Below are 23,884 nucleotides of genomic sequence, written 5' to 3'. Positions count from 1 at the left end.
AAAAAAAGAAAGCAACCTTAAAAAAACGCCACGCAGTAGTAGTACCTGCAAATGACGCACATCTCATGAAAGTAAAAGCCCCAGCCCACTAAACTTTAGCTTCAACAGGCTTCACAGTTTAACCCCAAAGAGAAAATATCCAGCATACATGGCATGAAAGGCAACAAAAAACCCTGACTGGCAGTTTGCATTCTCTTCTCCATACAGGCATAAAGTCTGGATAAATAAAACACATGAAGTGCATTTCCGTAAGTAGTGAAAATTAATTTTCATAAAGTAACCAGGAAGGCACAAGCCAGATGTTATAGCACACTGAGTCTTCCCTGTCAGAACATCCAGCTTGCATCCAGCCCATATAAATGACAGATAAATCTATCACATGAGGGTGATATGGATCAGCATCCATATTCTTAAAAAGAACACCTCTTCACAGATAATTCAAACCAAAACAAAATTTAATTTATTAGAAAAGCAAAACATGGAAAATGAAAAACAACTGTGGTGCTGTCTCTGCATGCTTGTGACCAATATAAACCATGTCTAGATGCAAGCATCTCATGTTTAGGTGACTTTACAGCCCAAGACCCCACAGCTGGCATTGGTCGCAAGCACTAATCTCATTTTCAAGAAATGACAATTACTGCTACACACTAGTGCAATTCTCTTAAGTGGTAGCTAAATTTAACCAGATTTCCCCAATATGAAATGGCTAAATAAATAAATCAGTAGAGAAGAGAGCAGTAGAATGAGGAAAAAGTAAGTTTTTATCTACAGAAAAGATGGTTCCTATTTACTCATCTCTTACAGACACTCCAAGAATATGCTCTGCTGAGCATTAAAATGCTGCAAGGCATTGAAGACAATAATCTCTTATGTATGAACCATTCAGCTGAGGGAAAAAGAAAATTAGTTTTGCCGATGTTACTGCATAAACTAAAACATCCTAGTAAAGGCTGGGGGGAATTGAAGAATTTTGAATAGTTTTGTTGGGGTTTACTTTTGATTTTAGTCTGTGGAGTTCACTCTACAACACAGCAGCACTAAATGTGGGAGGCCAAAAAAGAATGTTTGAAATCAGAAAACCTCTACAATGCCTTGGGCTGACATGTTAACAGAAATTTCTCATGGAAGCAGAATATCACGAAAATATTATCATTCAGATGTTGACATATGCATATGTGCATATGCAATGTGTATGTTCACCCCATTCCATAGAAACATGCTAGCCCAGACAGCTGAGCTAAAGACAGTAATGGAGTAGGATTAAAATACAGGAAGAATCTTCACTTTTACAGAAACATGTTACTCCTCCTTAAAAACTTACACTTCATAGCCCAGAAGTGTGATTTACTGCTGGGCCAAGAACAACTCTTGTACTCACCAGCCCCTCAGGTCTTTAATGTTTTATTTGGATGCTTTTCAGAGCTGGAGGAAAACCCCTGGGATAACTGGTAGAAAAAAACAACTGGGACAAAGGAACTGTGCCCAGGCATGCCAGCAAGCGGCAAGGGTGCCAGAAGATGTGCAACAGAAGCCAGACACATCAATACAGAGATCTCTGCTGTGTCTCACACACTTACCCAGCACCTTTGTACTACATGCATGTGCTGGGTATGTCAGGCACCCATCCCCTGGAGTCCCCCCAGGTAATCCAGCTCTGCAGGCAGCTCAGACTGCAACAACTTCTTCCACCCTTGCCAAGGACGTGTGTGTCAGATACCGAAGTTCTCTGCAAATTCCCCATATGAGCATCCAAGCTGAACAAGATTGCAGACCTGAACCAACAGCAAATTCTGCCCATGGAAGCAATGTGACACTAAAGCCATCAGCTCCTGGGCCTCAGGCTGCATGTGCTGGTTGAGTGAGGAAGATCAGATGAAAAGCCAACGCCAACAGAGCTGTGACTCACAGCACTCACCTCAGCCAAGGCAGTCCGGACAAAAACACCACAGGACCAGAAAGAGCAAGTAATCCTTGCTCATCACACAAAATAAAAGATAACAGACACAGAGATCTTATATTTTTAAAAAGAGCACAAGACTGCCATGTGAAAGCATGATGCTAATTACTCTATTTCAAGAACCCTTCTGAGTAATGGACAGAAGGGAGACAGGAGAGAGACAGAGAGTAATTAAAGATTCATAATTATTATTTATAACCAAAAGAGCACTCAGTTGCAGGTCTGAGCCTCTCCAGGGCATCTGGGGCTCCTGAGCAGGGATTGCCAGGCTGGGCTCAGCCAGCCACAGCTCCAGAGCAGCATGGGCAGGGGTAGCATGGCCCTGCTGGGCAGTGAGTCTCCAGGGCAGCCCACGGAGCAGGAACAGGAACCTGGCACGTGGCCTGCACCTCCTTCCACTACAGCCATTATAATGCATCACTGGCAAGGCTCCTGCAGCCACGGAAAGACAGGAGGAAAATTAACTCAGGTTTAATAAACACTGTAGGATAAACATGATTTCAGATAGACACCAAATATAAATACCCATTTTTTTCTTAAAGATACAGTTAGCTTCTGGACAACAGCACTCAGACCTTGAAGCCATGAGGTTTCCCACAGCTTTTCCTTATGTCTAAGCAGTCTGAGGAGGAGGTGTTTTTCCCTCCCCTGTTCCAAACACAGGATCACAATGTGTCAGATGACACCAGAACAAAACGAAAATAGGGGTAGGTGTATTACTGAAGGCAGGTGTCTGTTACAGCCCAGCCAGTGAGTATCCTTTGCACCAGATAACCTTTCAGTGAAGATAAACAGCATCACCAGGGCAAGCGTGTTTATAGGGTCAGGATACAACCAGAAACACAAAGAGTTTGGAAAACATCACCCCTCTGTTAGAGTGCTGCCGAGAGCACCCAGAGACACAAAGGGCCTCAACTGTACAAATCAGAAGGATAAACATATTTCCCAGTTGCATGGATGATGAACAATTTCTACTGCTTTTGCTTGCTTGGAGCCTTGCTATTTTGGCATTGCAAAACACTCACAAAGACTCTCAGACAGAAAAAAAATTAATAAATGTAACCAGAAGAGAAAAGTGTATCGGGACACCTAATTGTCACATAGTCTTTAGAGAATAAGAGGCAGTCTCTTCCAAATAGCTAGCAAGAAATTATGAAAATGCAACATCTGAGGAAATAGCAAGGTAAACCTCAACTTGCAAGTTCGGCCCACATCCTAAATTTCATTAATATGTTATAGGAAAAGATATTCTGAACCTTAAACCATGTCTCAATATCATCAGTAATTTAATCTTTTCTGCAACACTGTCAGGATTCTCTACTCCTACAAGTGCCCCTTTCAGAAGGCAGTAGGGTTAAATCCCTTGATTTTAACAGTTTGGCAGTAGAAAATTCCTGCTATAAATTACACTTGCTGTAACAGACAGTTTGTGCTGCTCCAGCCCAAGGTTTCTCCCCAGCATGTTGTTGGCAAGGTAACGAAAATGCATCCACTACTCAGTTTAATGCTTCCTTTAGAGTGGCAGGATGAACTGCAAAAGGTGACATCTCAGAAGGTTTTGATGAAACAAGTATCAAAGAAAGCAGCCAAACACACAGTAAACTAACATAAACCATATCAAAAAAGAAAGTAGTAAAAAGGGACAACCCATCCACTTTGCTCCAAAGTTCTGTTTCGATAGGCGCAGATGTAGCAATCTATTTCACAGAACAGTTTGGGTTGGAAGGGACTGTTAAAGGTTTCTGGTACAATCCTCCTGCAGGGACATCCTCAACTACATCAGGTTGCTCAGAGCCCTGTCCAGCTTAACCTTGAATGTTACCAGGGATAAGTGTGTACCACCTTTCAAAGCAACCTGTGAGAGTGTTTCATCACCCCCATTACAAAAACCCCTTCTTCCTTATACCTAATCTAAATGGACCCTCTTTCAGTTTCAAACCATTAGCCTCTGTCCTATCACAACAGGCCCCAAAGGGCCTTTTGGAGGAGAACTGCAGTGCAAGAGGCTGACATCCAAGTAAGTCTCATTTAAAGTAAGCCTAAACTCTGAAGACAAGGAGGGAATAAATCATCTGAGTAACTTTGGGCTAAAGATAAATGCCAGAACATTTCATAGGCTAAGACAGTCAAAATATATACAAATATTAAAAAAAAAGGCATGAATTCTCCATGAGACAGAGCACCAAGAGATAAAGGAGGCCACAGGAAATACTGGTCTTGCTTCCAAACAGCATGGACACAGACTATGGCAGAATGGAACAAAACATCCTCAGACTCCCAGAATTCTGCATTAAGCAAAGCCCTGAGATGAAGACATTGCAAAGAGGGATCACGTGAACAGCAAAGAGACCAGCTCTATAGCATCTGCTGACAAATCACACCTACAGGACCTATTTACCTTGAGCTGATGAATGAATCAGTGAGAGCCACAAACCATGAGTCCCCCTGCAACAGTCAAATTAGCATCAAAAACTATGAATACTCTCCAAGGAATTTCCTCTCTGCACATGCTTCCCAATTACTTTACAGCACCCACGTTTCAGCACAGAGCAGCAAAAAGACAAGAGGGCTCTGTCCCAGCTTACATTCCTATTAGCACATGACAAGTCTGAAGATTTCAGATTCCTTTCAGGTGTTCATCCATTAATCCACCCACCTGCATTCCTACAGAAATATTCAAGAACATCCAGAGCATTAGGCTCCCATAAACACAGTGTCAAAATGAAAGTTTTTGCCTTGTTAGCTTTGGCCAAAATGATGTTAGCAGAGCATCTCACTGTTCAACCTGAAACTGACTCCAAGACACTACCATTACCAGGACAAGCAGATCAGTTTTTTGTATTCACAGATGCACAAAAATCTTAACAGGTATAAGGAAGAGAAAAACATTTTTTTAAAAGAAAGGTGACAAGATAAGATTGATCTGATCAGTGAAGGAAACTCACTAATCCACACAGAAACACTTCTATTTGTTATTTGTCACAGTTATCAGACACCTTGACAACTGCTCTTTACCGTTAAGCAGTAAGACAGTATTTCAATATTTCAGTATTTCAATATTTCAATATGAAGGGAAAATGCTGACAATGAGGAAACCTTGGCTGGGTGATGAATAAGTGAGCAGTGGTTGATGTGGCTGAGGGAGAGGTTCTCCAAGGGCACAGTGCTCAGCAAAGCCACCTTGCATTCCCATCCAGAGTGCAGCCTTGCTGTTTCCCTGCCCTGAGACCCTTTTTGTCACATGTGCTTCACCAAGTTCACATTCATTTTTCTCTTCCCACGTCTTCCTGAAAGAACCTACTCCTGTATCGGTAGAGACAGGCTGTTATTATTATCTACAGGAAAAACAAAAGATACTCATCTTATCTGAGCTCAGTGTAAACAATGGGTAAGGAGAAGGGAAGCAGAGATCACACTGCAGCACTGCCTCTCTCTGCAGCCCTTACAAATACCAAAGGTCTGAGAGCCTTGTCCCCTTTCTGCAGGCAGGGAAACAGAGGTGAGGGTGGGACACTGTCCCAGGAAGGACAAAAGCAGAGCCCACCACCCATAGCAGGATCTGCAGGCAGCACTGCCTGTGCAGCCCAGGGTTACCTCAAGCAGTGCTTCTGAGACAGGGAGCTCAGCATCTGAGTGAATCACTGCTTCCCTCACAGAAAAAGGAGAAAATGAAAAATGCTTCCCATTCCATGGGCAAACAATTTCAGCCACACAACACTCATATGATTTCAGCTACAGGGACGCTGTGCAGTCCAGCCCAGCCCAGATCCAAGTTAATTGCTTCCTCAGATGTGGCCAAGAGGATCAGGGCTGTCAGGGATGTTACAGCACCCTCAGGGGCCTGCAGTAGAACACAGGCACTTGCCATGGCAGGCAACAGAGCCAGAGCCACCTGCCACCCTGCCTGTCCCACAACACACACTCCTCTCCAGGGAACAACGAGCACGTCCTGCTGGGAGAAGCTCTTGTGGTGCTTTGTATTTGGATGGCAGCTGGCACAGTAACAGCCTAATTCATCATAAGGGCATGATACAACCAACTGCCCATATTTGTTTGTCTGTTTTCCCTAAAAAGAAAGAAAAAATTATTGCTTTCTCTACAAAATAAAATGGAAAAAAAATCAGGCAAGCTATGTTTACACAGACTTTTGTGCAGGAACAACCAGCTAGCACATTATTTCACAAGGCAGACAAAATCATTGATGTAGACCCTCGCTTGACAACTGTTTCGCTTATTTCATTCTAAATAAACCAAAAACACAACAAAAGTTCTTGCTGAAATACAAAGTTCCTCGTTGATTCTGAGGTGATGCAGAGAGGACTTAGAGGACAACAGAAATCTTTTGTGAAAGGCCACAGGGAAGAGCAATGTTAGTATCAGGTTAGAATTCAATCAACAAATCTAATGGCAAATATGAGTCTCCAGAAGTTCAATTGCTCAGTAAGCTTCAGCTGCATGAAGAAAATGTTCAAGACAAACAAACACATCATTTTCAAAGTCAGGTTCATGAGGTGGCTCCATCACTTCATTATGCTGGAAAACAGTGGTAGGAAAGATGTAGTCATTTCTAAATGTTTTGCCACCACTTCTTGCTTGACAGCACAGAACCACTTTTCACAGGCAACCATTTCAGACCTGAAACAAAATTAGATGTGCTGCAGACAGGATTTTTATTTTCTTCTGAAGATCTTCAAGTTGCTTCCTTCCAGTGCAGCTTGGCTGGCATAAAAGGAAGGATATGCTGCAACACAGTCACATCTACTTGCAATTATCTGTTTGCTTCAAAATATTAGCAAAACATCTTGGGTGGAGGAAGGAGGTGACAAATCATCTAAAGGGTGGCAAGAGAAGGATGAGAATTTCCATTACAAACTACTTGTTAGGTAGTCCCACCCCAAAAACATCATGCTGCTATACTAGGATGTGAGAAAAGAAAGCTCATAGCTTGTGTGTGTCAAATCGCAGGAGTAACATTCACATTATTTTAGGGCAGGCTCACATCCAAAACCTGCATGAACACCATCAACTCCTAATATCCCTACAAGTGACACTTGTATTGCAGTCCAGCTTGAGCAGAACTTCAGATCAGAGCTGTCTTCAGACATTGGAAAAGTCTTCAACAAATATTTTCACACACCATAATCTTTCTTACTTTCAGTCCCAACTATAGAAATGGACCAGGAACAGGTAGAGAGTAGTTTTTCAAGTATTTTTTTTTACTCTGGTAGATGCCCTATTAAAACCCTCACAGTTCTAAGAAGATCTAGAACAAATACATTATTTGACTCATAGATTAGATAACCATAAAATATTTAAGGATGAGAGACACTGACATTCACCAAGAGACTTAAAACAAGAGAATCAAGTCAGGCAGTCTACTTTACAGAGGCCACCATTTGCTGGCTGGATCTCTAAACTACTCCAGACGTGTGAAAAACTGTCCTTCATTTTTCCAGATGAAATCATTTTTTGATAGACATTAACAATCACTATTTAGGAAAAATTATTTTGAGCATATAGATTGTGTTACACACAAAGTAACCTGCACCTGAAATCTTGTTAAACCAATTTTTTAATAAATTGAGGCCTACCACTACATCACCTGATCACACACATTTATTCTTTTTTCCTTCATAAACTGAAATCATAGGAGAATTTCAGACTCTGTCTCTCTATTAGTCTTTGTGCATGAATTAAAAAAGAGCAGCCGTTAAATTTTGAAATTTCATTGAGTAATGCCAGGGTAGATTCCAGCTCAGCAGTTACCAGGGAATGCAAAAGACATGTTCACAAATTCCCTCAGCAGATCCAGCACGACAAACAAATGTCTGCAGGTCTCCACCAACAAAGAGAAAACAAAACAAAGCAAGAAAGTAGTAAATTAAGCTATGCTTAACTTGATTATATGTAGCAAAAAAGCATGGGTATTTCCTCTACCAAAAATATCAGGAATTCTGATAAACAGCAAGCAATGGCAACTGGCCAAAAAACGCATCATAAATAGCAAAAGCATTTTTCACTACCAAAAGACAACAGTGAAATGAGTTGGACTCCAGGAACCCAGTTGGGAAGATATTTTTACAGAAGCACATTCATGGATTTTTAAGTTTATAATTTCAAACATGCACATATGAAAAGGTTAATGTTCTTCTGTTTCTTCCCTTTGGAGGTCACGAAGCAGGCAATAATAAAGCACTCTTTGAAACTATCACAGCCTACAAGGAGAGGCTATTTGACAGCATGAAGCTGTCTGGCGAAAGACTAATTTTCTTCAGAGCAAATCTCAAAGTTTTCCATGAACTCTTCACATAATAAACATCGATTCCATGTTTTTCAAGATAAAATCTGAGGAAAAAAAAAAATCATTGCTCCAAAGTTTTAAGTCCTTGAATTCCTCTGTTAAATAATAAGCATTAATCAATGTTTCAAGTTAAACATGAAAAAACATTTTAAGAAAATGCAGCTTTGTAGCCTTTGAAGATTAATGCGCTTGGGTTTGTGCTTGGGTCTTTTCCCTCTCCCAACATACTCATGATCTTTTACATCCCAGCAGTAATTTTAAATAAATCTCTAAAACAGCATCTTGTTCTCTTGCAACGTGTTCTGGGAAAAATGGAAAAGTTTCAACATAATAAGAAATTATGTGTCAAGATGTAACCATGTTTAGTACATTTCCCATGAAGTTCAAGCTTTTCTGTGGCAAAATCTCGTGCTATGTAAAACTTCCATCAGTTCCTCCGACACACGCTCATTCCTATCTATCCCTACTGCACAGCAGGGAAACTAAGGGCCTGAAGGACAACTGCACATCACAGGAGGACTGTGAAGAGCTGAACTGTGAGACTGTTAGCCATTCTATGGCAGAGCCAAAAATAATTCTGCATTTCACTGAGACATCACCACGAGAAGGGAGAGCACCCAACTGCCCTGTAGGGAATGGGGTGTTATCTACCAGGGCAGTATTGCAAACTGGGGATTGCATACACACTGCTGGGCTGTTTTTTTCCACTTCCTCCCCCTTTTGCCGTGGCTGACAGTGGCTGTGGGAAGTGTGTGCACACTGCACAGAGCACTGCCTCCACCCCAGCCCGAGAAGCAATGCCAGGACACATCATGCCAGGCTGGCAGATCTGCCGAGCTCCTGCCATGTCACAACCAAATGGCCCAGAGCTCATGGCCATCCAAAGGTCATGGTCTGGCTTACAGCTGTCCCAAATCACATCACAAAACACAGGAGAGCAAAACAAAGACCAGAAGAATTTCCCTCTCCAGAAAATTTTCGTTTTCTCCTTTGCAGGCAGAAACTAAAATATGGCACAGGTTTGGGTTTTATCCCTTGCTTACTGAAAGAAATTCCTCCCCACAGCCCTCTTCCTCCATCTCTTGTCCTTGGGTAGTTTCATTTAGTTGATGCCTAGAAACTGGGCTTCATTCAGCACCTTAAAATCTGCTTGCTCAGACTGCTCCTTCAGGCACTGGCAAACTTTTTAGCAAATAAGCACTTGCCTGTTAAGCTGGAGATGGAAATACTTATAAAATGAATTACATATCTAATACCTCGCTGGTTGAGCTGGTTTTTATTAACATCTGGAAGAAAGGCTCGGTAGCAGCTTGATGTTTTTGCCTGTTTGTGTGCAGGCTGTGCAGCCCTGCTCAGAGAGCAGGGTAATTATCCACAGCCCTGGGCACCCGCAGAGGCCACCTCTGGCCACCAGTGACCTTCACCACAGTGCAGGAGGAGAGATGGAGCACCACAGCCTGGGGAGAGCAGTGGAGTGTTCACCATGACAACCAGCATGAGGAGGGTTTTACCTGATGAAAGATTAATGCCATTGCAACTGTAGTGGCTATTTACTTACCCCTGGTGTTTTTACTCAACTGCACTTTAAAGAGAAATAGGAATCAAGAGGGGAGAGGAGAAGAGAAGAAAGGAAGGGATGGAGAAATAAGAGCTTGGATCTGTTTGCAGGAAAAAGAAAAAAACCACAATTCTGTTCTTGTAAAAGAAAAATTAGAGGAGTTATTTGAACTTCTGTGTGCATTCATCTCCACACAGCAAGCAAGGATTCCCAACAATTCCCGAGGCAATACAAGTATACAAATTGCATGAGTGCTTTGAAGCAAGCACTGAGTTTACAAGGCAGACGGAAAACATCTTCAAAGTCTCAAATGAAAGGTTTGAGTTTTCCAGCATTAAAGGAAAGTAAACATGCATGAAGAAGTCAACTTTTTTTCTGGAAGTCATGCTTTATCCCTTCTGCAACTAAAAAAAGGATCAATATTTTTAAAATATGAATAAATGCTCACATAAGGTCTGTAATACTAGGATCACAACAACAACAACGACATTCATGGAGTTGGCATTTAAACAAGAATGGTTTAAATACTAGAAAAGGACAAATGAGTTGTGCCCAAACAGCTGCGAGGGTAGCATCTCAGCTGAAAATACAGAAGTAAAACAGTATCAAAGTAGACATTAACAACAAAGTAGCCTCAAGAATGACAACATTAGGTAATCACAGCTAAGAAGATTGAACTGCAAAAATTGCAGTTGTATTATTTATTATTTTGGGGGATTTTCATTGTTATTGTAATTAATTTCAGCTTTGGCTAATTATTTTGAAGGCATCTGAAACTAGCCAATTCTACTGAATGTTGCTGAGAGTTCATTGTCAATTGAACTCATACAGGAAGGAAACAATGAAGCATCTGTCTTCTCAGGAAGTATGTTAACCTTTAACATCCACAGTATGACCCTCCTCCTCCTGGCACAATGAAGGGGGATCAAAAAACTGGAGAGGGCTTCTGAAGAGCAGCAATTAACACAGCAGAGCACAGAGCAGCTGGACAAAGGCCACAGCCCACCTCGTCACTCCCATGCACTTTCTGTGTCTGCTGCGCCGCTCTCGCCTCACCACAGACAGATCCTCTGCCCACACACTCCAATTATGAGTTTCTTAGTCACTGAGAAATGATCCCAAGCAGAATTTACCCCGTAGCTTGCTGCTGGGGTGGACAACTCAGCTTCTCTTTAAACATGGACACAGGCAGACAGTTTTGAAAACTGCCAGCAATTACTGGGATCCTTTCACTGTGCTTCCTTAGGCCAAGAAATTTGTTGTATCTAGAAGTCAAAACTTTACCAAGAACACATGCAACACATGTACATGTATTTCATATACACACACATATATGTTATATATACCACAAACATCTTTCCAAAAATATCTCCAAAGCTAGATTTCAGGCCTTAATCTAACTCAAATAGGAGCAAACTTTAGTGGATGGGAAGATCATCCACCATCTGTGCTCTCTCAGCATCCTTGCACCTTTCTCACAGTTTCAGAACCTGACACCTACAAGGAGTGGAACAAGGGATTAGAAGTGGATCCAATGCCATCAGATGCTTCTTTAACCCATGAGGGTTTTCGCAGGGAAGAGCAGAGGCAGTTTGCTGGGGATAGGCTGTTTATGGTTTATGGTTTCTTCTGCCAAATCTCCTCTAGGACTTGGTGTCACACAATAAGGGTAAGGATGGCTGAAGGGACAGTCTGAGGTATAAAGCACTGTCATGTCCTGAGTTGTAGAAAAAAGCAATTGAACCAGGAAACTGTGGGTTTCTGACAAGAGAACCGTGATTCTGTTAAAACAAGCCAACTATGTTTACCATACATATGGCATTGTTAAGGCTTTATTAATGTCCTCTGGTATTCAAATTTGATCAGTCAATAGGTGAGATACATTTCAGCTGAGCATCTTATCCTTCTGATACTTAAACTGCACAGAAAATGGGAAAAGACAGCTGCAGTCAACTATTACAAATAAATACCCTATTGTAAAATGAAATCACATACACCATTTTCCAGTGGATTAGGGATCCCATTATTCTGCAAGGCTATTGCATCACAACAGAGCAAGGACAGTATAGTATACTATATATATATATAGTGTGTGTGTATATATAGATATAGTGTGTGTATATATATATAGTGTATATATATGTGTGTATATATATATATAGTGTGTGTATATATATATAGTGTATATATATATATACACACACACAGTATTCAAGGGGAAAATTATAGTTTTACTACATCACTGGCATAACATATCATGACCATGCCAGAAAAACTAGTCTGGGCTGTGCCAGAGTGTGTCAGTGCTGCTGTTAAACAGGCAGCGAGGAGCAGCTCTGCGGGTGCTTTGGGCACTCAGGCTCCCTCCTCAGTCACAGGGCAGCCAGTTCTGCACCAGACACTCCCAGCCCTCACTGGCTACAGGGCAAGGACTGGTCCTTAGGGCTGCCCTGCCCTAAGGGCAGACTCAGGTTTTATGTACCTTGTTAAAGGTGTCACAGCTCCCTGACTAATATTCCTTCTGCAGACACACAGCATCAAACTCTCCTGAGGCTGATGCAGGGAAATCCAAACACTAGCAAAATTCACTGCATTTCCATAAATCTCTCACTAAGGTGGTTTTTTGTTGTGCCTTTTTTTCTTTTTTTTTCCTGAGAACAGCATCTGAACCACTGTGAAAGTGAGGTACCATGCAAAGCGCCACTGAAATGCACCTTCTGTTAATGCGTGTCCCCGGAAACCCAAAGACACTTTTTACAGTTTTCTTAAACAAGCATAGCAGCATAACTAACTCATTTTATATCTTGTGCTGTTTAAACCCAAGGCTATTGGTAAAGGCCAAATTGCTACATCAGGAAAAAATTACAGAAGACACAGCACTTTTAACATCTATGCACCTGCTGTACTTCAATGAAAAGTCAAGCCTTGCTTATGCACCTATAAAGATTTAAGAGATTGGCATGACTAACATGAATGAATACATTCATTGGGATGCACCAGGAGAGAAAGAGGAACTGCGCTATTTTGCCTGGGATAGCTTTAATAACCAGCTTGTTCTGAAAAGCAGCGACAGAAATGCAAACCACCTGGTTTGGCTGGATGCCTGTTTTGCAGGGCACTTCACCCCAGGACTTCCTGAGCTCCCTGCCATACTGGCTCTCCAACAGCAGCCTGGATGAGTAACAGCCCAGCAGCACTGACAGGCAGCACCTGGGTTACAAACAACTTTCCCTGCTGTAATTACAGCCCAGGTGAGCAGCAGGGGCAGGGCACACCAGCGCCCTGTGTTCACCACCACTTACCCTGTGTGCATCCATTAGCTATCCCAGACCAATCCTGCTCCTCTACCTTTCCCCTCAGGTAACCCCAGAAGTCTCTTCAGCACAAGGCCAAGCAAAGGAAAAAAAAATATTGAGAAGTGGAGCAAAACAAGATCGTCTTACTAAGGTTTCTGGTTTACCTACAGGCTTCTTGCTCATCCTTCAAGAACAGAAACCAGCAGAGCTTCCAGCCACAACAGCCAGGAAGCTTAACAACAGCAACCTCCAAACAAGCAAGGTAAAATCAAATGAACAGCTTTGATGTCTGCAGCAGACCCTGCCCAAGCTTTTGGTCAGCAGTCTCCACCCTCTCCCATCATGGCTCATCATCTCCTTCTGCATCATCACCTCGTGCTGCTCCCAAGCTTCCAAACTGTAAATTACCTGCTTGTACTAGCTGCATTCTTGCTTGGCTCAAAAAGGACCAGACAAATAGGTCTGTGCAGAAGTGCGTCCATAAAGGATCATATAAAATGGGTGGAAAGAACAACAAAGAGGTTTCCCCATGGCCTACAGCACAGGTACATAATAAAAAAGAGTGCAAAGGTAGCAGAACTTCAACCACCAAGCCCATAATCCCAGTGAAGGCAGTGGCCATGCAGGCATGAAGTCCATCCCGGTACAGAAGGGATAGGGTTCTAGGAGACAGATGGAGTCACTGTCCCCAGGTAGAAGCAATCTGCAGACACACAGTCTGCTTTGGAAAATTAAAATACATTTGCAGCTACAATTTAGCCTTAATATCTCTTTTTAAAACCTACCGAATGCTGGTTGGGGATTTTTTTGGTATAGTTTTTTGGTGTTGGGGTTTTTTTAATCTCTATTCCCCATGAAAATGAACCTACAAGCACATTTTAGTATAAAAATAATTGGGCAGTATGATTGCTGTTTAATGAGCCCTAATAAACTGGAGAAGAGACTCACAAAGACAGTATCTCTCTTGCTTCTGAAGGGTTCACCAGGTAATTCAGAGTCACGGTCAGAAACTTTCATTACTCCCCAGGCTAGAGACAGAACACCATCTTGCCAAATTTATTTGGGAGAAAGAAGGCAGAAGCAGCTTTAATTATACAATTGTTAGACTGTAGCATGGAACAGATTGACCTGGCAGACCTTCAATTATTTTCCAACTAACCCTGCCAACTTTAGAACTAGGTATCTTCCAGTTTTTCTTATGAAAGTCACAATTTTCTCACATACTATTACAACCCTTTTTCTTTTAAACACAGTGATATAATCAGAGCTCCATGCTTTTACACAAATATAGTCTATTTTGTTCAAGCAAGATCTTGAAATATAACTCAAGTTTTAGGGGTGGGTGCAGACAATTTGTTTTGATAATGTTTCCTGTTTATAACAATCCTAAATTGCACTGCATAGAGGAATGAGATCACCATTAAGGCATGGAAGGAGGGAAGTAGGATGTTTATAGCATCCAATTCATTTTACCTGAGCTCAGAGACTTCATCACTTGGCAAACCTTGAAAAATTCAATCTGCAAGAGCACACAGAAAATGCAGACAGGACTGAAAAGTCTCTGCACAGATTAAAAGTATCACTCATTTTCCAAACCTCATCTTGTAAGCATCCTCTAGAACACGCTATAGAAGAAGGAAAATAAGAGAAAGTTGAGAAGTTTTAGGAGGGAGAACTCGCACTCTGAACACATTTGAAATTTGTTACAGGCTAAAGAAGCAGTTTCGAGATTTTATGTCAACAGAAAACAATTGCAGTATTTGAAAGCCATGCTATACCATCACAATTCTATAACAATGCCTGAAATCTAGACTGACTTCCATCCTCAATCCAGAAGATATTATCTTCTACCTGCCAAAATTAACCTCAGAGATCAGTCAGATCAAAGGTGGGATCTCACAACATTTCAGAATAGGGAAGACAGAGGACACAACAAAAAAAGCTCAACACTTGAACAGAGCATTCATGAATTGTCAAGTATTTTCCAGATAAAAAGCCTCAACTTGTGCAGCTTAGTTTGTGACTCCCATCTGATTGACAGAAGAGGAGACAGCAGGAGACATTAAAAGTAGTTTTCAATTCAACTGGAATAACGACGAGTGGAGTGAAGCAGAGTCTCACTCACTTTCACCAACTTAATGTCAAATCCAGGCCACTGCTTCTCCTGCCAGACATTAGCCCACATAATATCATTCAATTCTTTCATTATTAATGAGGCACAGCAAAAGAAATCATGGCACAAACACTGCTACACTGCCTTATTTCAGGGGCCCTAACTGCTGCCCACACGGTTTGTTTGCCTTTGTATGGAAAATTTCCAAAACCTACCCACCTAAGCTGACTTGTGAGAAAGCACAGAAGTCAACCTTGCTCCTTGAACACAATCCCTTTCTCTTTTCCCAACACAGTTTGCTTTGAGCTAACAACACATTTGAGAAGAAACCTCTGCAGCTCTTGACTTCGCTCATCGTTATTTCACTGTGGGACCAGCAAGCTCTGTTCACATCTGAGCTGCTCGGGCTGCTGGTGGGAATGTCCCACTGCCTAGAAATAATGGGGTGGCTCTTCTCAAGAGAGGGCAGGGAGAACTGGTGGCACTGGGTAGGGAAGCAGGGCCTGGACCCATACCTGGTCAGCAGTTTAGTGATGAGCACATTCCACCAAGTCACTCTAAGACTTGCCACTGCATTTTGCTGGGGCCTAAAGAAAGCAGTAAAACCTTCTCAGGGTCATGGTTTAGGGAAGAAACAAAGGTTATACCAGCAGGAACAGAAGCAACAGGAACTAGTGAGACAGCTCATGAAAGAGGTGATTTAAGATGCTGTAATATTGTTTTCCAAATCAGAAATACAATACAACCTTCCAAAGAAGGCAAGCTTAAGCTTCTATTCATACTTTGATGTGTGACAACTTGCTCACACTATTGTTCTCTGTACAAAATTTCCAGTCTCTGTTTCTATCTTTTGTTGTACTAGTCCTGGCATTACTCCATCTGTATTTTGACATACATAGTGTCATATTAAACACTGCATTTTGAAAGCAGCTTCAAAATCTTTGCATTTGCAGCAGAAGCACAGCACAACATTACACTTGAGAGTTGCACCTCTCAAACTGAACCAGTTAGGAAAGAGTTTGACTCCCAGCTTACCAGTATTTCAAGTAGATGCATATGCTGTTTACAATACTCTTCATTCTTAAAGATAACATTAGCTGTCACATGAGATACTCATATGCTATATTTCAATTGTGTACAGAGTACTCTGCTGAACAATGGGCTTCTCATTCTTCTTTTGAAATAATACCTGTCCATCTACAAAAACAGGCACCTGTCACTTTATCATCTTTATTTGTACATCTAGGCAACCAGGACAGAATGGTGTGCAGGTGCCAGGTTAACACAAAATGAAGGTCATTTCCAGCTGAACAAAGGCAACCAAAACCTTCTACCATACTGTATTCCCCAAGTTTGTCACAGAAAATTAGGTAATGCTAATACACCAGGAATAGCCACATAGATCTGATTTCATGGACCACTGATCCCTCAATATTAGAAATGATGGTGGTATATAAAAATCTATTTATATAAAATTGTCTGTCACAGTGCAGAATACCTCAATTACAGAATGTCCTTGCTGTTAAGTGCAGCAAACTGATATGCAGCTTACATGTAATTGAAGACAGCAGATTCATTTAAACTTGCAGCTAACATCCTGAGCGTGACATGAAGAAACTGTATTTTTACTAATTACAAAATCAGTAAAACACTCCTTAGTGTCTAAAATAATACAGTTAAAAATTAACTAGTTGGCAGCTATATTGTGTTCTCCCCTTTCTTATAATGTTTAGACTTAAATAATTTCACCTTCACATTACCGGAGAAGATTCTTACAGGTACAAGCCTTGATGGGAAGAAAATAAATCCCTGAACTTAGTCACTAATAACAAATGAAACTGAATCTTATTATCATATACAAAAAGGAACATTTCCTAGATTTGAACCAGGTATACAGAATAGAAAGGACAGTATATGCCAGTTCCAGTCCTGTCCTTCAGGAAGAACAGGCATTGTTTGTGACAGCTGTCAAATACACAGGTACCAGAATAAAGCTATTCACAGGGATCTTAGAGGGATAGAAATTATTCTAAACACAGTTCGGTGCAAAAAGAAAACTGTGGAACAGTTGAAAACATCATTGAAGAGATTAGGACAGAAAGCAAGAATCAAGAAGTACTTAGTAAGAAACTAACTAGCACTGCCATTCCCACAAAAGATTAGACAGAAAATAAGGATATTTCACACACATGGGAAATGTTATTTACCAAAGGAACACCCTTTTCTCATGTCCTCCCAAATGCCCAATGCATGGAGTCACCAGGAGGATAACAAATGTAGCAAAGCTCATCACATTAAAGCAAGAGGTGCCAGACAATTCCTGAACCTGTGCCATGTGATACACCCCCATGATTTTCCATTCCATTCCTTCCAGCAACATCCTGAAAACCACTCTGGTTGCAGGCTGTTTCAGCTGCCACAAAAAAAGGCAGACTCAACCGCAAGAGAAAAATTGTGTTCAAAGTACACTTTTCCCTTCTGGCAGGAGCTGTTGGACACAGCAATGGAGGATAGCTTGATCACAGCCATGGCACCAGCATGGAAATACCTGGTGCACAGGGAGCAAACACCTGTGGCTTGGGAAGGAGAGGCAGCCCATGGGGATGTAGGCATGGGGCAACGTGGCAAGGCCATACCTGTGAGTGTTGTGCCAACACCTGCCTCTGGCAAGGTGCCTACACAGGGTACCAAACACTTCTGAGAGCAGGGGCATCTCCTGAACATCCCACAACACAGCAGCCACCACAGCAGGGTCACAGCTGAGGCTGGTCACAGGACTGAGCCAGTGCTGCAGTCAGAACAGGAGCTCAGGGTGCTTGGCCACCCCATGACTGTCACCATGTGCCCCCTTAGGGGTGGAGGCCAAGCACGGCCCCCACAGTGAAGCACCTGAGAAGCACATCCCAGGAGGAGCCAGCTGAAAAGGAGAGCAATGTTTTATGTGCCACTACAGCACCACTCTACTCAGCTCCTTTCTGTATCTGTTCTCAGTATTACCCACTAAGCCAAAGATTTCCCAAAAGGCACCCTGGTCTTTTCAGGGGGTGCACTCCAAATGCCAACCCTTCACCAAATCTTTTCCACCCTCTCCAAGATGCCTCATGGCCAGCTGCCAGCATCAGAGTGCCTCCTCCAATATGCTTTGTTAACATAAGGAAATTACCAGGAATTAAGTTAAAAGCAAGACCAAGACCTGTCTGTGCTGTCACCATGCAGGTTCAAGACATTCAATTTCAACAGTCTATTTCAGCAATCCCAGCATTAACACCTAAATTAAAGACAAAATTAGAAATTAAGGGGCAATCTTCCAAAATTCTGAATACAACCTGTGTTAAATTACTCATGTGGATTAATTCTTCAGTATGAAACCTCCAAGAGATGCTCCACCAGCATGGAGATTGCAGCCCAAGGAGCTCATGCAAATACACACATATGAAACGCAAACAAGGCTGTCTCTTGAGCATTCCCAATATCAGGAGCCAACATCCAAGGGGGAAATGCTAGTCTGCTCAAGGTAATGGCAACATGCCCATAAATTTTGGTGGAGCCAAGCTTTTATGTCTGCACATCTGAAAGATAATTCCTGAATGGCAATAATATTTGCCATTATTGTTACAGACAACTAACATAAATCCAGTAAGTTGTGCTGGGAGTTAAAAATGCCCAGAAGGTTTCATTAAGGTATTTTGTGAGAGTTTAATTGTAAAAAGCAAGTGACATTCAAAGAAATTGCTCGACAACCAGAAAAGAGATATTTCTGCTTATCCCACAAGCAAACAACCATATTTTAAGTCAGTTCTGCAGGGCTGCTGTCTCTGCCAGCAGAAGATAAATGCATTTCTTCTGCTTGCTGCACATTTCTCCTGAACCTGCACATACTGTATAAACAGATTGTAGAGCAACAACACATATGCAGGGAATTAATACCAGGCCTGCAAAACAGATGGCCCCACAAGCCCCAGACAGCCCCCCAAGCCATTTCTTTGTCCTGCCATGTCATCTTCACCTTGAAAGGTGAAACAGGAATCAAAGAAAATGAGCAATGAATGTCTTTCAGAAGATCAATATTTCCCATTACTTGTTCCTCCAGATAAAAAGGAGCCTCTCCATGCTCTGATATTGTGCCAGGCCAGCTGGTCTCAGAAATCCCAGAACAGCACATGTTAAGGCACAGGTCATTCCATGGAGCAGTTCAGACCAAGGTGCTCAGAAGCAGTCCAGGATGCAGCACCACTGCTCAGGTGGGCACAGCCTGGGCCGAGGGGCTGGCAGCAAGGGCCCCAAGCTGCTCTGCAAGTCCTTTGCCAGCTGTCAGGGTCACAAACAAGCTTAAATTTACATACAAGTGCCCAAAGGTTGCAAGAGATACTGTGCAAACTAAAATACTGTCACCTTTTCAACCCAGCCTTTGGGGGAAAATAATTGGGATTTAAAGGAGAGGGAAGACAGATCAGAAATAAAACAGATAGTTCCAATTAAAGTGAAATCACACAGCTGTAAGGCATCTTGCTAGAGCAGCTATGTTGGAGCACCACTGAGTTTTGGGAGTTCCTTTGGCAGACAATGCTTGAGCCAGCAGAGATCCTCACTTCCCTGGCTCCTAGGGACTAGGGAGCAGGAGCCCTGGCTGGTTCGGGACAACCAGTTTCAGATAATCCAGGTCTTCTGTGCACTGTTCACAGAAATTCCAGCAATGACATAATAAAACTTACAGGCCTATTGCTATTTTAGTCCTAACTTCTTTTATTACAGCACTCAGAGACTGAATTTTTAATTTATAACTGTATATTGAACACATTCCTGAACATTCAATAACACTTACCTTTTAGAGACAGGATATGGCTTTATTGCTGTTTTAAGCCACACACCCAAATAAATTCTTTTTAATAAAATAGTCAACATTTTTAGAAACTGAATTGCAGCTATAAATGTAGGTGCCTTCTAATAGCAGAGTGCTTCACACACGGATTTTAGCACCAGATACTTCAAAGCCAGACAGAATACAAAATACAAGGCACAGTATTTTATGGCCCTGTGATAGAGAATGACTTTCAGTGAGGAATTTCTTTGCTGAAACGATTTCAACCAGGAAATAGGGGAAACTATCTGGAAGTTTCACTGTTCACAAAGTACTTGGGTGTAAAATCATCCCTGGCACATGTGCAATCACACAAAGCATTCCTCATTTAACAAGAAATACCTGGCTCTGCCTCACCAGACCTTGAGTCTGTCTCCTGGTTTTAGGGACCATGTTGAGCTGATCCCCCTGGCCACAGCAGCTTGCCCACAGGCCATCTGCAGAGGCCCCCTCTCTCTGCAGAAACCCTGCAATGGTGCCAAGAGCATTAGCCAAGCAAAATCACAGCTGGCAGAAAAAAAAGCAAAAATAGCTCCAGAAGACAAGAATACAGCAGGAGAAAAATTCAAAGAAAGTAAACAGATGAAAATAATTATATGATAGTTTCAGAGACAGTCTTTGGGTGGTTCAAAAGGAAGCAAGACAAAGCTCAGGAAGGGAAAAGCAAAGGCAGCCAAAGGGTCTCAGCTACTCTGATAACAAGGAGAGAAATGTCACAGGGGATCAACACGCCGAATTTAATAACAGTCTGCAGCCAGGATGAGGTGGGAAAGATGGTGTTAAGTTTTTTATGAAAGATGCAAGCGTTGACAACACAAAGACATAACCCCCAACATTGAATACTGACTTTAACAAGCTCTGGAGAAGTACAGTAAGAGAGGGAGAAACAGCACCGTTCCTTTTTGAACAGTGGGCTCAGCCATGCAGCCCCAGAACTTCAAACATTGGCATCACTGATTGCAATGGAAGCTTGCAGATAGGTCAGGGCCTCCTGGAACATCAGGGAAGTGCAGCTCTTGTGTGCAAACCTACACCTTTACAAAACCAGATGGACATTCGTTCCTCATTCAGGGGGAGAATGAAGAGCCATGCCCAAGAGTCCATACTGGAACAGCACAGTCCCTGAAAAGACAATTCCTAAGGTTTGCACAAGGAAATGTTGTCAGCATGATGTCTGTATTGCTCCTTCCCAATGGAAACACAGCAGTGCATCATTCCTGTTCCCTACTCCAGCTCCCCCAGGAGATCCCTCTGTTTGGAACAAGCACCTGCAGTGGTTTCATTAGGAACTGACTGGAATGGGAAAGAGATCAACAAGCTCAAATGCTTTCAAGAATGCATTAAATCTATCTGTGAGACCCAGCCAACCCACTGAGGTAAAGGTAATGTTTACATGTGGTTTGAGAGCATGGAGTTCAAAAAGAACTGGCATCAGCCACAGAGAGCTGCTACCTTACCACAAAGACTTCTCAAATCACAAAATAACCCATCCCAGGTATTTGAGGCATGCGGAAATCCCGTTCCCTGCTGTTCCTCTCCTCATCTAACTTGTCCTTTGTCTTCAAGATTAGATTTAATTCTCTTCAGCTTGAAGGCCTCTCAAGCAACTACAGTGTATGTTCTACAGTCATGAAAAACAGGTAAATGTACTCTGAAATCTGCTGTGCATAGGTGTCTGTTCTCTTAAGTCTCCTTAATCACTGTTCCTTTCAGATGGAATTTATTATCAAGTTAGAAAGGAGCCAAATATATCAAATCTTTAAAATCCATACAAGCAGCAGAAATTCTGGTTTGTCTAGCTGCAGCCAGATGAATAAAATATTCGAAATTCCAAATATATAACAAATATTTTAAGAGCTTAACTCCTTCATCTGGCAAGCCATTAAGCAAGAGTCTTTTTCAAGGAGGAATTCTGATACAAAGACACCCATGTCACACCCTAATGGTACAACTTCCATTCAATCGTCCCTCAGCTGTAGCAACAGAATCAAAATGCCCATAACAGACAGCTCCTTTAGACCTCTTAAGAAGAAATCTTGTCATCAGATAATATCACTTTATCTCTCTCCCTTCCATTCATTCATCTATCTCGTAACATGATGGAAGTATTTATACTAGAATGCAAGAAAACAACTTCAGTGCACCATTTAAGGATTAAAAATGCTTCTGAAGGAAGAGTCAGTATTACAAGCAATTGCTACCTTATAATGCTGGGTAAATTCAGACACTGTCAAATTCCTCACATATTTTAGAGTACATTTATTTTCCTTCAGTTTTACAGCTTTCACTAAACTAGACAATGGCATATTTTTCCTCTTTTCAGCATGCTGAAACTGGAATTGCTTGCCTTGGCTACAAAATCCTGTAATTTTTATCCATGCCAAAAGAGTCTTTCTTCCTGTACTATTGACCAAGTTTGCTGCAGCCATGGCAAAAGCTTGATCAGAAAGCTGCATCGCTGGCAGAAAGTGAAGAGCTCCCTTCTGAGGGTCTGCAAAGAAGGGTCACAAAAAAGGAGTGGTGAAGATACTGCGGGTTATTTTATCAGCTCCCCAGTTTAGAAACAGTTGAAAATTTCCCAGGTGTCAGCCTCTATCATCACACTCAGATGAGGAACAAGCCCAGCATTCACTGTTCCCTGCTATTCCCCTCGCGGCTGGAGCAGTTGCAAGAGTCCAGGGCCTTCACAGGGCAGTTTCTACTGGTGGTCTGCAAGTTCCAAAAAATGTGCACCCAGTCCAATTTCCCTGAACAGAGAAGAAAAAGCAACAGCAGAGACTTCACTTCTCAGAAATCCTGAGATTCTAAAAACCTACAGAAATTCTGTCATGCCAAAGACTTCTGGGAACAAGACATTTTATGACTTTTTAACATCACAATCTTCCTCATATTATCAAAAAAGGCTGGATGCCATTAAATACATGGAAGTTCAACTGCTGCTGAAATTTGGGGAACCAGACTGCACCTCACCTTTTAAAAAAATTAACAAATGGGTTTGTACTTCCAAAATCTGAAATAATACAAGCCTTCCCACCTCTCTGAATCTTTGTAAGAAAAAAAGTAAAGATATGGGCCCTTTATTAGGACTAACATTCGTTTCCATGCTTTTCTGTGGTTTTCTTTTTTTAATTACCTTAACATCATCCAGATATTTATAAATCTGTCCAACAACTTGCTTTGTATACTTCAAAGTGTTAGTGTTATACTAATTCCCTGGCTTCTCACTTCCCCCCTTTTAAAATAGGCACAGCATTTGCCTGTCTCCAGTCTTGCATCTTCCCCATCCTTCACATACTCAAAAATAGTCTAAAATGTCACACTGCTACTATGGCTGTTTTACATTTCAATTTTTCAGCCTTCTCAAATTGCATCCATTACTTGTATATCTTTTACATCATCCAACCAACTGATCTTTAGCATCCTTCATCATCTTCAACTTACACCTAACATATTCATAAAATCATCTGCATTTTGTTGTAAGAGAAAAAATACGGGCTGTTTATAAGGCCAAAACAAATGGATAAAAATGTCTTCATGAAATCATCTGAAATGATGAGCCACAAATGACATATGATACTTAAAACTATTGAAAACCAATGACTCTTTCTTGTACTGCCCCCAGCTCAGGTTTTTTGGTGGTGTCAGCAGAAAATGATCCTAGAACTTCTGAACACTCCTAGTTCTTCTGAAGCTAAGAATGAAGGGGATGATGAAACTTCAGCAGAGATCCAAGGGATTTCTACCAGCACACCCAAGGGAAGGACTGCTGCAAAGGGAGCTTTAACTGCTACCCTTCAT

The sequence above is a fragment of the Geospiza fortis genome, unplaced genomic scaffold, assembly GCF_000277835.1.
Source record: "Geospiza fortis unplaced genomic scaffold, GeoFor_1.0 scaffold112, whole genome shotgun sequence".
Taxonomy (NCBI): Eukaryota; Metazoa; Chordata; class Aves; order Passeriformes; family Thraupidae; genus Geospiza; species Geospiza fortis.
Note: the sequence above shows the minus strand (reverse complement) of the source record.